General features: G+C 43.3%; 1 protein-coding gene across 1 annotated transcript in view; it reads left to right on the forward strand.

Moving 5' to 3' along the window:
- Positions 1-16,568, forward strand: part of Spata17 (spermatogenesis associated 17) — a 214,324-nt gene extending 197,756 nt beyond the window's left edge. The window contains exon 11 of the mRNA XM_023710307.1: positions 16,498-16,568. The gene's annotated coding sequence lies outside the window, so the exon portion shown is untranslated. The remainder of the gene's footprint in view (positions 1-16,497) is intronic.
- Positions 16,569-17,542: the final 974 nt, after the last annotated feature.

Here is a 17,542-nt window from a genome sequence, read left to right on the forward strand (position 1 = left end):
TTTTTTTAATGCATTTAGTACAGAGTCTCACTACACAGATCTGACTTGTAGTGATTCTCCTGTTTTCAGCTTCCCAAGCGCTGGGATTACAGGTCTGCACCAGCACGCCCAGCCTCAATCGCTGTCTCAGTGCGCCTCAGGGGCGGGGCCGGCACAGCGTGCCAGGGCTCAAATCCTTGTCCCTGGGTCTGCCTAAGCAGGCACTTTAATCTGCTGAGCTATCTAGCCAGCCCTATATTCTTGAGTTTGGTGAAATTCTGTACTGTTTGTAATAATGTTTTAATGCTACTTTGTACTCTCTTTAAAAAATAAAAAAAATTAAAAATTTTCTATATCATGTATGTTCACATTGTATTTGCAATAATAATTATGAAACATAAACAGTTTTGTAAACTTCTAAACTTTGTGAACTCTTACAGTAAGTATGCTTTTGTAGGAAGTTCATATATGAAATGAAAGTAAATCCTTTCTCAGCAAAACAAAATTTATTACAAGGAGGAATCTGTTGCCATTTGGGGGCAGAGAAATAGAAATAGATATTAAATCTATTATTATTAGGTATCAAAAATTAATGAAAGAGGATAAAGAATTATTTTATGTTATAAACTATAACTTGAGCAAAAATAGCTAAATTCAGAATAGAGAAGATTTTCAATATTAAAGTTCATTTGCTGACAAAAACAAATAATCAGTGACATTTTTAAGAGCTGAAGTATTCGTAATCCAGCCTCTACTAGACCTAACCTCTCTTGATTATATTTTCTATCTTGAATAAAGTTGTATTATTTCACAGTAATGGAATAAGTGATTATTGCTTCTTTACAATGATAGTTTTAGGAATGGGAATCTTATTCTGCTGCTTCTCCCATGCTCAAGTATTTTGTAAATTCATTTTCTGTACTATTAGTTGCATGATTAGAAACTATAACAACTTCAAAATCCCAAAATTATCTGTCCTTGGTAACACAGAAACGATAGCACTTTTTTGATCAAAAGTTGTCAGTTGGCCTCTCAGATTTCCTCTAGTTTCCCCTGTATATGATGGCTTAATGTCTGCCTGCCTGCCTGTCTGTCTGTCTGTCTCTTTCTCTCTCTCTCTCTTTTTCTTTCTCAGTCTCTGTTGTCTCTCTTCTTACCCCCTTCTTCTTTCAAACTCTACCAGTTGATCCACAAAAAAAATAATTTATGATTTTAATATGCTCTTTGAAAAGTCCAGGCACTTCATTATTGAGTCTGATCTTTTGCACTGAGACCCAGGGCTCCGAAGGCCTAAGCTGACTTAGAGCCAGTATGCGTAACTAATGCTCTTGGGCTTTTGGTACCTGGACAGGAATCACAGTGAGTAGCTTTTCAAGAAGGACAGAGAAGACTGAAATGGAATCTTTGGGAGAATATAGCTAGCACAAGTAGTGAGTCTGGTTTTCTGGTTTGTTTCTAGAAGATGACTGAGATCTATCACCTTATATACAGTTTCTTTCTTTTACTCTCAGTAAAAGCTTCTAAAAATTCCCTGTAAAACCTAATGATTGACCAAACTGGTAATTCCTCCATCACCACCTGACTCTCCTAACGTGGTCCTGTGTGCAGATGGACAGTTGCAAGTGTCCGAAGCACCACTGTGAGTGTTTACAGTCATGCGCCTGGAGGCCCTTCAGAATCACACCCTTTCATGAGTCAGTGCGCTTCAGCTGTGTTGTGGGTGAGCAAGTGATGCCTTTCCTCCACTCTTTCCCCTTTCGTCTTTCACTGACTGTGGGCAAGCACTCTCTGCTAGTAAATGCCTAACCTGAACATCAAGCAAAGAGAGCAAAATATCTGTTGAGCAAATGAGTGATAAAGGGCAAAAAAATGTTTCAAGGCATGGTAACTATAGATTAACAGCTTCCTAGGGGGATATAGCTCAGTCACACAGCACCTGCCTGGCAAGCCCAAGGTCCTGAATTTGATTTCTGGGAAAAAAAATGAAAGCAATTGCTTCCTCAGGTAGTTCCCATAAAAACACAGACACATCATGGTATCTTTTAATTAGTCTTGTTGATTTTATGGTTATATATGATTTTGTCATATGCTGATACCTACTGAACTGGCTGATCTTAAGATCAAATTATATTTGCTGCCTGGGCAAAATGTTTCTTGGGAGAAATAATCTCTTACATCCATAAACCTTAGAGAAATTAGTATTTATGCAATATTTTCTCATAGCTTTAAACTTAATATGGTATTCATACCTTAAAAAATCATGACTGTTCTTAGCCAGTGTGTCCCCTTTCACTTGGGTCTATTGTTTTTGATCTGTGTCTCACAATCATTTTCTATGAAAATCTACTTGATTTTTGTCCCTCATTCTTCTTTGAATTTTCTCTGGTTCTCTTTTCCATTTTATTTTCTTTTCCACTGTAAACTATCTCAAACCCTTTTGGGAATAAGACACAGTCTCAGTAAACTCAGCAAATTATATGCAGAATTTATTTAAAGTAATAATAAGAAAAAAATAAAATAAAACAATAATGAGTTCTGGAAAGTGGAAGTACTGCTGATCAAGTTCTAAATTATAATAAACTACTACATAATCCTTTAGGATAAATTTTTATTGAACAATGAGAATGAATGAACCACTGACAACTATTGTCCAAGCTGGTCTAGTTCCCTTAAATTAAATTAAATTAAAGCTTGGGGAGATAGCTCAGTAGAATAAGTGCTTGCCTGGCAAGCACAGGGTCCTGAGTTCAATCCCCGGTACCACACAAAAAAAAAAAAGTAAATTAAATGACTATTGTCAAGTTTGTTAAAAAAATAAAACACACCACATCTTTTATTTATATCTTCAGCCACCCCTCTTTGGCTTGTCACTACTGATGAATGAAAGATTCTAAATAAATTGATAATGTTAACTTGGACTGACATAGCATCTCAGTTACTTTTTCATTGCTGGGACAAAACACCTTAAGTCCAAACTTTAAGGAGGAAAAGTTTATTGCAGCTCCCAGCTTGCAGAGGTTTCAGTCCTTAGCTGGCTGGCTCCAAGGCAGGGTGGTGTGGCAGCGGAACAACAGTGCTTGGCAGGGCGAGCAGGAGGCAACAAGCCTGACTTCCCTCTCTCCCTTGATACCCTGTCCAGCTACAAGCCTGCTGATCGGTGCCACCCACCCCTGTGATGGGACTTCCTGTCCCCTGGAGCCGGAATGCAGATAAGCCAATCAGTAAGCTAGTTTAGTGCTCCCACACTCTGAATCCATGTTAATCCGCACATCCTAGACCCAACCAGCTCTGAAAGGCCCAGCTATGAGTGCACGAGGCCTCAGGGGGGATCTAAATAGAAGCCACAACACATGGGAAGCATTATTCAATATATTACAGACTGCACAGTGCCAAACACATAATTGTTGATTACTTTCATTTGATTTTTTAAAACTTTTTTTCTGAGAATGGCGTGAAATGTCAGCTCTGCCTGGGGCTGGTACTTGGCCTGCTGCTTTGGAGGCTTAGTGGTCCCGCAGGGCTGCCTTCTGGACATAGTGAAGCCTGCTGAGCACTGCCCCTCTTGGGGACTCGTGGGTGATGGGATCGCACGCGGTGCTGCTGGTACCAGCGGGGACGGTCGCTTCTCAGCACAGTACGCTGGCATGGTTTATCATTCTCTCCCTCATAGTCCCAGCCCTGGGATGCAGTTCATTAGCACACTGCAACTTTATGCCATCCGTGTCGTCAAGTGACGTGCCTGCACATTGAGGAATTCTTACCTTAGACCATGATGAAACTGTGAGTCTTGGGCAGGATAAATCACTGGTGCAGAAGAGGAGAAAAATACTGTGTTGTTTCTTGTGAAGTTGAGACGTGCATTTGCTGCTTTCTAGGGTGAATTGTAAGGCTTACAAACTGCAGGAGAAGTTTAGGTCCTATTATGAAATCAAATAATGATAATGTGCTGGGCTTGAAGTATTCCCTACTTAATCTGTTTTCCAGCTCAAAATTAGCTGTGCTGTTTATTGTATTTCCAAGGCCTTTATATCTTATTCCAAATTACCTACCAGAGTTAGTTTTCACACCTCTGTGAGTATTAAAATAGTGCACTTAGAGGAAAGAAAGATGAAAATTAAGGTTGTAAAGGTGTCCCTTCATTCAAACCTACAGTGGTAAACTACGGACATCCTTGAGTGGGCCAAGAATGCACACAGGTCTCTCTGTGGAGCTTGGGTCTGGGTAGTTCACTTTCTCCTCACCAGGGACTCAATATAGAATCTTTCACTTCTGAAAATTACTGCATGAAAAGTAGTACAAGCTGGCAGGTTTTCAGTAGGTAGAAAATGAAATCGCTACAATCTCAGGAGATATTGAAAGTGCAAACATTTATTTAATGTGTAATATTTTAAAATTTTGCCTAATTTCTGAAAAAATGAGCAAATAGATTTAAAGTTAAAAAGGTAGGTAAATAATTTTATGGAAGAAAATGTTACAACCTTATAATAATAAGAATCTCAAATTGATGGAGGTGAGACTGCATGGGAGGCAAAACTCAGCAAAGAACATTTCGTACTGAAGTACAGGAGCAGAGATGATCAAGTTGTGTACAGAACACAAGTTTTAAGACTTTCATTTGGTGGGCCAGTAGAAGAGTAAAATGGTTTGTTTGAAGCAAGCTTGGAGAAGTGAATCAATCAATCAGGACAAATATTCAACTGATGTAAAAAGCAAGTCAACTCTAATACAGTCTGCTTTTCAACTATTCACTTGCTCAATGGCCTAAACATATTCACATATTTTTAAATATTTTTAAGATTAGAATAATTTCCATTGTTATTTTTATGATTGTGAAGACACAAACATAATCTCTTCACAGAGAAGAAATTTTTCCAGGAATAATAGTTTCATTTCCAAATTGCTCTCTTTTCCTGTGTGAACAGACCACACTTTTCTTCCTATTAGAGAGTAAAACAAAGAGTTGGAGAACTTGGAGGGCAACTTCCGTTTCTAGTTTTCTCTCTCATGCTAAGTGCTCAACTTTTTAAGACCCCCCAGAGAGGGTCCCTCCGAGAAAGCAGAAGACCAGCGTCTCTGGTGTTTTGGAAAGTCCGTGGTCAGAAGGACAAGGGAGTGGCGAGTGTGATACTTAACGGGCCCAATGGGTAACCAAAACATGTGGGGATTGTCCTCTTCTACTTCCTACTTTAAAAGGATACATTTTATTAGAACAGTCTTCTTGCCAAAAATCAAACAGCATTAAAGAGGTACAATACAGGACTTACCCACCCATTTGAATATACAAAAAGCCAACAATGAGTGCATACCTGGAGGGACAAAATGTTAGAGAGAGGAAGTCAGAACCTGCTTTTCTTCTTGTCTTAGGACATGTGTAGTTTTTAAAACACAGTGGAGGCAAGAGACAAGACTCCAAGCAGAAGGTGGTCACCAGGAGTCTGAAAAATGAGACTGGTCTGTCTCATGAAACCAGGCAATAGAAATTGGATTTCAGGGCTGTGTGAGAGAGGTATCAAGTAGAATACAACAGCAAAAAATAATTACTAGCACTGCTATGCTCAGTAACATACAATAATCTCATGCATGTTGAGTAAAAGCACCGGGTACAAAACATGAATAAAATATTCCATTTCTTGAAAGTACCTAATTGGCGGCATAAGTGTTCTAGGTCCCATGTAAAAATAAAGTCATCCTGCTTTGTAAAAGTGGTTTTCTTAGTTGAACAGATATATGGTGCCTTCTTATCTCAGAAATATTTGCAGCAGATTTTCACTATACCTACTAATTGTGTCTAGTCTTTACTCATCAAGGCTTTTCTTGCTGAAAGATATTGCTGAGTGAGGTATTGTGTAGGTGTATACCCAAATGTTCAAATATTTATAAAATATTTGTATTGGCTTGAAGATCCTGTAAATTATCATGGGGAAAATATGTATCAAAATAAATGGAAGTCTCTTCAGAAACAAATGTAAGTCCATTGCAGTTAAATAAATTGTTCAAAGCAAAAAAAAAAAAAAAAAGAAAAAGAAAGTGAATGATAGATAAATGAACCTGTAGCAATTTGGAAGGAGGTTACAGTAACTGAGAGAGGGTGGGAGAGAAAGTATAGTGTTCTGTTTCTTGATTGAGGTTATGGGTACATTTATACACCACTCACAAGAATTCCACATGATGTGTTTCTCACAAACACGCTGCTTCGTAGGTGTGTGACCTGGGAACAAGTCTGGGGAAAAGAAAGCCAATACCTGGCCAGCACCCTCTTGGGCCAAAGTGGTGTCTATGCTTCAGTTTCTCCTCGTTCTATTCTTAGCCCAAAGTCATACGTTCCCTCTCCTATTTCAGCCAAGCTGAGCATATTCATGATAACAAGTCCCCATGTTTGTATTTTGGAAAAGATTTCAGGGGTGAAAACCACTCAGAGCCCCGTTGGGCTGGACTCTCTAGACTGGCATGTAATGGCTCATTCACACGCCGCTGACCCGTCCTACAACGGGATCTCTCTCGGTGCCACTGCCACTCTGTCAGTTTCCTCATCTGTAAAGTCAGAATAATACTTTCAGGATTATTTTTTAAGCAATTGCCTCCATCTCAAAGCCACCACCACACTGTGGCTCTTCTGTAGCACTCAGAACATGGCCCCTGCTGTTACCACTGCCATGGGTATATGCACAGGACTGTCTGGGACCATCAGAACAGGGGAAGGGTGGCAGCTGGAATCAAGGACGTGCGGCTGCAGCTTCCAGGGGCTTCCTCCTCTCTGCTCAGCTGCACTCTGGCACTGAAGCTTCCACCGCTGTCTGAAACAAAGATGGCAGCTGAACAGCCTGCGCCCACTCTCTCACACTCAGTCTCCAAACCTACCTTTTCTCATAGAAATATTATCATTCATGGCTTGTAATTTATGTAAAATTTTATGTTTCTTTAAGACAAAGTTGGCGATGAGTTGAAATGGCATTTGTCAATTTCCCTGCTCTCCTAACCACTCTGAATAACACACCATTATCTTCTGACATATCTACATCCCCAATTCCAAGTTGCCTAAAGCTGAAAATCTGATGCATACTCACTTCAGGGTGTGAAGCTTTTTGCACCACGATGTTGAGAGTCTGTAGTTTCACATACTCACTAAACGGTAAGGGCACGCTCATGAAATGAGAACCCAATGATAAAATTTTAGCTCTTCTACTCAAACTTTATGAACACAAGCTATAAATAAAAATGTCCTGTTAATAACGATTTCCAATCATCCCTATATCTCTGATAATACTCTATTGCCGAAATAAGCAAAATTAAAAAAAGTTTGGCTGAAAGAAGGAAATCTTAAGAGTTTGTCATCAGGAACGTGCTCTACAATACACTGACTGACCACAATTTTAGTTACTCAAAATACATTTCATTGTACCCGTCTGCTATCTTCAGTCATTACACTGGAAATCAGTTGTACTCAATAATTAAATGTTTGTTGCCTGGTTTGGCTCATAAGGATTCTAATTAATATTTCCAAAGTCACATGAATTTAGAATTCATTGTTCTATTATTCAGATGTCTACATTTAATTGATGTCACATGGCAAATAGCAAGCCTACGCTTCTCTCGTGTCTAGTGGGGCCTTCAGCAAGCATTCGCTCCTGCCCAGGAGCTGGTTCGCTGCCCCAGAGCCCCTGTGATCTCCGTCCTGTGGAAGAGCACTCTGGACTCCAAGCACACACCACGCTCCTCCCTGCTAGTGTGTATTTCCTTTTCTGGACTAGGATTGGGTGGTGATGGCAATTTCTCTTGCTGGGCTTTTAAAATATTTTTTATTATCTTATTTGCTACAGGGTCTTGCTAGCCAGCTTGGACTCAGAGCGAGCCTCCTGTCTCAGCCTCCCCAGCGCTGCGATTACGTGCATGAGCCACCACGGCTGGTTTCAGGTGGCTGGCACGGTGCTCCCAGGGCTCTGGGGCCAGTACACCATGCAGTACCAGGGATGGAACTCGGGTCCTTGTGCTTGCCGGGCAAGCACTTAGACCGCTGAGCTAGCTCCCGGTCCTCTTGCTGTGCTTTTAAGGTGAACCCATGTCAGCCCATTTCCTTGTGCTTTTGTTAAGAAAGGAGAAAATGATTTTTTATTCTTATAAGGCAATGTAAAAGAAAGGGAACAAGACAAGGAGTATGAAATCACACTTTGGGATGAAGAAAACAGCTTTTATATAGCATTTAATTGTATTTAAGTAAATGTGCTTATTTGTGTTGAGCAATACAAATCAAAACATTGTGAACACACTTGAAATATATCAGCAAACCCTACACACAGAATTCTGCGCCTCCATGTTTTCAGCCCAGTGCCCTCCGAGGCCACGGTTTTATTGTACCCAAATATTTTCCTCTTCAAAGAAAAATAAGTAGAAATAAAGACAGCAGATCAGCGTTTGGAGAAGAAAGAGTGATACCATACGGGGCACAGAAACTGCAGTCTAACGAGGGCCTCCCCACCTTCATTACACGCTTCCGAATAAATCTCCCGGCTCCTCTCGAGCTGGCAAATAAAAAAATCAAGCCACAAGATGTATGTGCATGCTCCTCCTGCTGAGCGCAGCCATCCATCTACGGGGTGGCCCTCGCGTCAGGGTGAAGATGGGCGAGGGCAGCGCGCAAGACTGGGGAAAGCGCGGCACAGTCCCGCAGGCTCTTGCCTTTCAGACTCCGCAGCTTTCTTCTCTGCCTTGGGTGGTTTTCTCCCCGTCTCTTTCGCTCTGTGGCAAAGACACTGATTGCTGGTGGGAAGATGACTGATCAGATCCCGAAACTTCCAGGGCAACATTTATTTGAAATCCATGGCCCAGACGCGTGGGCTTTTTCCTTTCAGGGAGGACTGTGAGTGCCGGTGTGTCCCTGTCCATGGGCTGGAATTCCACATTCTGAGATTTTAAAATGCAATATTCAGTTTCAAAGGTACTTTAAAGAACTCTTTAAGCTACAACAACAAAATACGATATTTCAATGGAAGCACTAAACATACATATTTGTCTGGAATATTTGAGTATTTTTGTATGCTTGCTTTTATTACAAGGTGATGTCTTCCACTGTTGGAGATCTGATGGCTGATGATAAGATCCCTAGTCCTCCATCATGGCTGGAATCCTTTCCGCTGCATCCAGTGCCCCTGCCTGGCCCTTCCAAGCCTGGGGAAATACTCCACTTCTCCAGAGAGGGTGTTCCCCCTTAGACTTTTTAATGAACTATTTAAAGGTTCTTTGTTACATGGAGTGTGTGTCTCCTAATTTTGCGCTTTAGAAGCATCTGATTCCCATGTTGGTAGGGCTGTTGTTCAAGTATGTGGAAGACATCAGAGATTTATTTTCTCTGTGTTAAGCACCTTGGATTCCTTGACTCTGTCTCCTGGGTCCTACTCCCTGCTCTTTGTGACAGACATTGCCAACCCCAGTCCTCACTTCCAGTGACCAAAGCTCAGAATCCTCCATGTGTCCCTCTGGCAGCCTCTCCCCTGCTGGATTTGGAATGAAAGTTGGAACCTGACTTCTAGCCATAGTTTCAATGTAATAACTCTCAGTAGTGAGAGATGAGGGAAGAGTGAAAGCCTTTTACCACGTTGAACATGCTCAGTTTTGGGTACTGGTCCAAAATTGATGTCAGTGTTTCTTCTCTTCCAAATTAAGCTAAGGAATTATGCAGGATGTCAGTGGTGTCCTTGATAATACAGCTTTCATTAAAAATAACTGTTCCTGAGCTGATCCCCGGGACCAAAATACTCATATTTGGCAAGATCTTCAGTGCTATATTATTTTTTAAAAAGTGATAAAAATCAATGACTGAGTGATGTCTTCACACATTATGTCAGGATTTGGCTTTTTTTAAACTTAAGAAATGATTAATTAGCTTTCATTCTTCTACTCAAGCCCTCATATTTCATGGCTCATGTCAAACATCTAGAATCTAGAATATTCCTGCTTGATGGCACTATGTACCTTAAGGTCATGGCTGGTTTTACATAAGTATGTTGTGTCTTTATAAAACGCTTCCAGAAGGAAAAAAATACTGCTCAGCAGTTAGCCTGCGTTCCCACTCTACCTCATCTTCTGCCAAGGCAACTGGGGAATGTTCTGCCTTGGTGCATGAGCTCATGCACATCCGCTGCCAACATCGGAAAGGCCCACCAGGGCACACGTTGCTCTAACTGTCAGCACCGGAAATCACTGAAATGTATGGGTGCATAATGATTCATACAATGTGTGGCTCTTTCCCTGGGTGCAGTATTTTGTGAATAACTTAAGGGTAAGAGCTAATTTAAATCATATAAAATTTATTTGTTTAGATTACTGTTTTAATCATCTAGTTGCTTTCAAACAATATCAAGGCACTTAATCTGTCCCTGCTTGACTTCCATACTGTACACATGCTGGTGATCAGACTGACCAGAATCGCTATCTCCACTTGTGCTGGAAGCTAGAAAAGTACCAGTCTATTTACTTAGGAGCCCTAAGTGAGGATCTGAATGACTTTTCTTGGTAAAAATGGGTAAAGCACTTCTTGAAGGAATTTTTGGTGAACAAATTGTTTTTAAAATGAGCTCCCTGGAGATGGTTGGGTGGACAAAGCAAGGCCTTGGGGTGACAATGAGTGAGAGGCCCTGAGGAAGAACCCTGTGGGATCAGGGCAGTTGGTGCCATGTTCCTGAGGGTAGGGCCTGCTTCTGGAAGGAAGATGATACTGCCTGAGATGTATTTACTGTCCCGCACTGCACTGCACTACAGTGGTGAGCAGAAAAACTGAAACCCACCCAGGATTTGGAGGCAGATTTATTTAAGTTGGCAGCACTGATCAAGACCATCTCCAGAACATCAGGCCCTGACCTCTGCTGCTCTAGGTGCATATGGGACAAGCAGGCAGGGAGTGGCAGCAGGGCTTGTCAAAGGGGGATTGATTTATACAATGTGCATCACAGTGGCCAGATATTTCTAAGAGACAGAAACAACTGGAATAGGAACTGTTACCTGGGCAACTAAGAAATTGACATATACTGGCTAGGGTAGGGGGCATTTTCTGTCACAGTATGGCAGGTAAATGAAAATGTCTTGCAGAATTCAAAGTTGTAAAGATATAGGTTTGTGAGAAGTCAGGATCAAAACTAGATGTGGGCGTGGATCAGCGCATCGTGGTGCTGCCTTTCAATCAGACCGGGACCTAAGTGCCCCAACATGGCCATAGGTGACTAGAGGGACTGGGAGCTGAGAATAACAGAAAAGACTGCACAAGAAAAAGAAAGAAGATATCAGTTTAAATATTTATTAACCATCACAGAAGGCCTAAGAGAAAGAGAAAACACCAAGAGATAGAGGAAAGGGTAAGTAAAAAAAAAAAAAAAAAAAAAAACTCAGGTTGTGTTACGTACTTGTACCAATGTCTCACAATGACTGGTAACTATTATATACTTCCAGCATGCATTAAAAATAAAATAAAATTATAGAGGCCATAATCATTCAGCTTCAACTGCTGCCTGGGAAGACAGCCTCAAATGGTCAGAGAAGGAGGAACGGACTCCACCTCACTGATTCATCCAGCTGCCCCCAGTTCATTGAGTCACTGAGTCAGGCTCTGTGATTTGTCACAGGTGGCTCTGCTTGAACGCAGTTCAGCAGGTCCCCATCACCAGGACGTGAACTCCGTGTTTTGTTCAGTATGTGCGACCGGTTGCGCCATTCTCCATCCCCTGATGCATAGCTAAGGGTGAGGAAGGCGCTGGCTGTGGAACTCGCGCTTCTTATGTGAGGCTGACTTTGCTATACAATGGTGAAAGTTTATCACCACTGGGTCACTGGTACAGCACTGTGACCCCCTTTATGTTAGATCTTTGATTTAGGTTGCATTGTACATCACCTGATTCCCTGCTGGTGTATGAATCATTATGATTTTATTCAGAGAAACTAGCATTTAGCCTGAAAGCACAGAATTCCTTTTAATAACTTGTCACTATGAGAGAGGATGAGGAAGCAAATATGTGGGCGGCAGCTGCTTCCATGTGACCAGCTGAGCGTTGTGGCTCTCCTGCCCGGTGTTATCACGTTGATCCACCTCGCCACAGCTCTCCTCATGAATGGAAGAAGCCCAGCCAACGCTGCACTGTCCTGACCACAGTCTTGGCCCTTCCGGCCCTGTGACGGGCTTCCTGCTTGTCAGGAAGAGGGTAAGGGATTTACTTGCACAGATGGCTTGCTTTCACCACCAACCTGTCCTTTCCTTCCTGCAGTTGACAAGACCAGATGGATGAACAACCTGAAATTAAACTTCTCACCAAGTTGTTCTAAGCAAGCAGACGTTTTATTAATATGGGCTCCTGAAGATGGAACAATACATGCAGATGATTGATTAGGAAATCTAATTAGAGGCAGCAACGTGGAAGACTGAAGCAGCGGGTGTACTCCCAAAATAAGCAACACACTTATATTTAATACTCGGAGTTGGAGAATTGAAACGGGAGTATATGTTAGAGTGGTCAAATCAGCATTGTCTGCCTATGACTTGGATTTATTCCCAAGATATCTAAAGCTATACGTAAGTGATAATATTGAAAGACACATGACATTGTTTCCAAAATATGAGCAAATCTAGGAGCATTTTTTACTTCACCGAGGAATCATGGGTCCGTCTAAGCTCCTTTAGATCTTGTCATCCAAGATTCACATTAGTGATGTGTTTGGCTTGCCAAATTTAGTTTAAGAAGCAAAGCTAATGATGTTCTCAGTGTTGGGAACCTGAGGAGTTTGCAGAGGTGCTTCCCACAAGAATCAGGAGGAAATCCATCATTCTTGGGTCAAAGTGCAGGAGCAGCACAGAGCACTTGGTCCGCAGGTCCCAGTGTAAATATTTCATGGGAGAAACACCCCTGATAAGGAGACCCAACAGCCTCTGCCCTTCAACTCCACCACCACTTTAGCCTGGTCTCATTTTCTGCACCATTCTTGATCCTCCCTGGGGCCCTTCTGTGGCTTGTGTGCTTCCCCATCTCTACCTTGTCTCTGGGACAAAATATGTACCTGACCGGTAACGTAAAGGAGAGTCTCATTTTGGCTCACGTTTTAGAAGTTTCAGTCCTTGCATGGTGGAAGAGAGCTGCTGGTGTCATTGCTGCCAGGAAAAGAGAGAGAGGAGGAGCCGAGAGGAAGATGCGCCTTCCCAGGTCACGCTCCCTCCAGCTCTTCCCTCCCCACCAAGCCCCACCTCCTACCAGCACATTCATTTGTCAAGTCATCAATAGGCTAATCCCCTGTTGAGTCCAGAGCCCACATCCAAGCACCTCCCAAAGCTCCACCGTTGATAACATGTGAGCTTAGGGACACCACTAGGTATAAACCAGAAGGCCCCCAGAAGGACTCGCATGGTAGTAAATCTGAATCAATGAAAAAACTGAATGGGTGAACGCAGAGAGGGCGGGGGCATTCCTAGACCAGTGGATTTGCCCTGTGCTGAGATATACTGCATCAAAATATTAAACACAGGTCAAAGAAAGTAGTGCTAGGATTGGTGCATTGCGTCAACTTGAGAAGTCTAGAAGCTTAACTGAGTAACTCAGCAGTTCTCCATGCTGGGTGCAGAGGACATGCCCTTATTGCTCTAGGACATTGTTCATTGTGTCAATCTGAGAAGTTTAGAAGGTTAACTAAGTGACTCAGCAGGGGACCAGGGGCCTGGCTTTGTAATATCCTCATCTTGTGCAAGAGGAGGGCACAGATGGTGTGAGTGCTGTACCTGCCCTGGGTTGGGGGAGTGAGCTGCTTACGACATAAGGGAGGAAGAGGCTCTCTCTCCCCCTTTCTGCTCTTGTGGCTTTTGCTGTCCTCTGCTGCCTTGAACCTTGCCCTCCCCATGCCACCTTCTCTACGGGCCAACTGATTATGGACTGAAACCTCCAAAAACCATGAGCTACATAAACCTTTCTTTCTTTATGTGCTAAGTATAGTGTCCCAGTGATGAGAGAAAAGTGACCAAGACAAGTACTTAGTTAAAACTTGGAGACACAGAGGCCAAAGCAAAGGTGCCCATCCAGGCGCATCCAAAGGCGGCCCCTTGGTCATCACATGCAAGGACTGTCTCGAAAGTGGTGGGGCTTCCACCTTAGATGTCTCTCTGTCCTCCCTCCCCACCAGAGATACAAGGATGCACAGACCCTAAAGCCCAGTCTCCTGAATTCGGTCCTGACTTGGCCGCAGACAGGGTGATCTTGAGCAAATTACTTCATCTCTACCTCACTTTTAAAACTATAGAATCATGTAATAGTCTCTGGGTATGTTTTGAATATTGAGTGAAGAAATACATGTAAATCATTCATAACAGCACCCACCTATTCTAGCAATTCTGTAGGGATCCAATAAATGCTATTATTAGTTGTCTTCTATTGATTTTGATGTTTGACATGTAGGAACTCAAATATTTGATTTATTTTCATGTAACATGCTATTTTAAAGGCCTAGTCACTTCGGCTTTAATGAATCTGAATTTTTCCCATTGCCTTTCTTTATTCCATGCTTATCTCTGTTGTCTCCCATGTTGGGTGGGCCTTCTGGTTGTGTTGGGGCGGTATTTGGCGATCCAGTCCAGCCTACTGCACCCTGCTCTGATTTGTCTCTATCCGATAGATGTTCAGAGGCAATCGGGCACATTCAGGGCGGTATGGCCACAGCCTAGATGTCCAGATATCTGTCTCCATGTGCATCTTGTTTGAACCTCAGTTCACACAAAGGTTCACGAACTCCTGAAAGCTTGGCTTCCGCCTGCGGACGGAGAGGTGTGCTCCCCTGTGGTGCCAAGGTCAACTTGCATGGCCCTGCTGGGAGGGCATCCAGGTGGCCCTCAGCCATCTGGTGAGGGATACAAGTGGCTCTGGGAACTAAGTACCACTGACAGCCACCAAAGTATAGGAACCCCAGTCTACCATTGTAGGGAATAGTCTGCCAGCAGGACAGCGAACCGGAAACAGACTATTCCCCCAAGGCGTCCAGGATAGAACTCAGCCCAGCTGACACCTTCACTTTGGCCTTGTGATTGCCATCCGCAGAGACCCAGACACACCACTCTATCCCCCCTCCCTACAAGCTTTCTAGCCCGCAGAACAGTGGAGTAGTGGGAAGGCTTGGTCTTACAGCCACACGTTCGCAGCAATTGGTCACACAGCTTCCCTACACACCCGCTTCCCTAGAAGTGTATATTAATTATCACAGATGCTGGCACGTTGGGGTTATGTGCTGCAGAGACCAGCCTAAACCAGTGTGCACGCAGGATACTGGCAGGGAGGAAAGCGGCAGCAGTCCTGGCTCCCTAGGGCTCAGCTCCAGGCTCCTCATCCATTTACACTTACTCACCTGGTAATAGGCTTGTGTTTCAGCGTAATTCTGATATTTTAAACATATAAATGCACATGTGCCTATATGCACATACATACATAAAATAGATCCCTACATTATACAGGTAATGCTTCGTAATCTTTTCAGCAACATAATTATAACCATAGGAAAAGATTATACTGTTTAGATGAGTGCATTTTGGATCCTTTCTAAAAGTAAACAATAAGTTTTCTCCATGAAGAAAAAGTCAGGGAGGGGAGAGGAATGAGGGGAAAAGAATAAAGATGTATTGTGCACAGACACAAATTCCCTGTGGAAAACGTGATCATTATGTGTACCTAAAATATACCAATAAACTTAATTTTAAAAAAAGAAACCCAAAAATGGAGATAATTAATACAAATACCAACCAAACAAGCTAACTATTCACACAGTAGTTCATAAGCAACATACAAAGCCATTTGTGAAAATTTCAAATGTACCCAAGATCAGAGAGAGGTCATCTGCTTCTGTGCCTTGACATAGAGCCACACCTGTGCCTAGAAGTCTCCCAGGCGCAGAATCCTGCTGTGACCTCACTAACAAAGTTCGGTGAGTTGTGCTCATACCGTTCTGGCCATTTCCACTCTTTCAAATTTTTATTTCTAACGTCAAGGCAATCTGAAGATTTGTTAAAGTTCTAACATCTCTGTTAAGACCAGACTTTTTGACATTGAATTTAGACACGAGCACTTCACCCAGAGCTCAATCCCCAAGTGATGTCCCCCACTGGCAGAAGACAGAGGACACCAGGAACTCCTTCCAGAATCACTCAGAGAGCTGAGAATGGTCAGAGGAGGGACGGGGGAGGAAATGAGATCACTCCCGGACGTGACTACAAGCCGGCTGGGCTCATGCCCCACAGAAAGCCTGTGCGGGGAGGCCGTCGTGGCTTTGCTGTTAGCTTTACTGCAAGCTGTGGATTCCACTGAGCTTTTTAAACGTAGCTCTGATCCAACAAAATTCAATGTGTCACCAAATGCAGCTTTTTAAAGTAGATGTGGAGACTCGGTCAAATGATATCACAAAGAACGGTGCTTTGATACGCTGCACACTTTGAATGAAAAAACCCGGACGGCCTCAGAAGCTGCCTTAGAGTCAAAGTCTCTCTCATGTTCTCTCACTCTCCTTCTTCCATTGCAGGGAGAGACTTCTCTGAAATCCCCTTTGTACCTAACGGCTGAGTCCACCAAGAAAGAAGCCGTTTCCTGTTGATCCCGCCCTGCAGCCCCACTGGCCAGAGATGAAACTCTCGTCCCTGAGCAATCCCACGGCACCTAGACACGCTTTATCGCAAGCTCTTCTGTTCTTCGGTCCATTCAACCTCCACAGAGAATCATTCACTAGCTACTGTACATTCTTTAGGCCTGCTGATTCTTCTAAAAAGTTTTTATTCCCCCAGAAATTGCCTGCTTGCCTGCCTTCTCTCAGTCCACATGAGAAGGGTGCAGAGGTTGCTGAGTCTCTGGATTTGAGGCATTAGTCCTGCTGCCAGGCCGCATGCTCGTTAGTGTTTTTCTTTTCTCCTATTTATCTGTCCGTTGTCGCTTCATTTCAGGCTGCCCTCAGCAGACAGAGGGAGTATTTCTCTTGCCTCATGGTAGGCTTGATGATGGGAAAATAATTAGAGATCCCACACTGCCTTGCTCCGAAGGGGGCGATTATATGAGCTCTAATACTTTAAGAAGTCACTTCCCGGTGACTCACGGAAATCAGAACGCGTCAGTCAGGGTCTAAACAGGACACAAAGCCACTCCGAGATTTGAATAAAGAAAGAGCAAAGAATGCAAAGCCTTGATACCAGGACCTCGCAACTGCAACAGAAAGTCAGCTCGCCGAGAGATTGGCTAGGAAGCGCTGCAGGGAAATTAAAAAATAAAATAAAATAAAATTGCAGGAGTAGCAGCCACTTCATCTCAGGCTGTGCCAGAGTACCCCAAAAAGAGTCCGGCCCTTGGGGAGGTGGAGGGAGGGCCGCAGCTCAGAGAGCAGCACAGTCCAGAGGGGGCTTCACCAGCCCCCTTTAGGTCAGCCCTTAGGATGCTAGGCAAAGCCGCTCAGTGGAGGTGGCCACCAGAACGCCTTCCTGGCTCCTGGGGAGCTGCTGGCCTGCAGGAGTCAACACCGGAGAAGGAACCTGAGGCCGGAGAAGCGGCCCACACCGCAGGAATTCAGCGCGGAGTGCTGA

Source organism: Octodon degus, unplaced genomic scaffold (genome assembly GCF_000260255.1).
Source record: "Octodon degus isolate 3935 unplaced genomic scaffold, OctDeg1.0 scaffold00017, whole genome shotgun sequence".
Lineage (NCBI taxonomy): Eukaryota > Metazoa > Chordata > Mammalia > Rodentia > Octodontidae > Octodon > Octodon degus.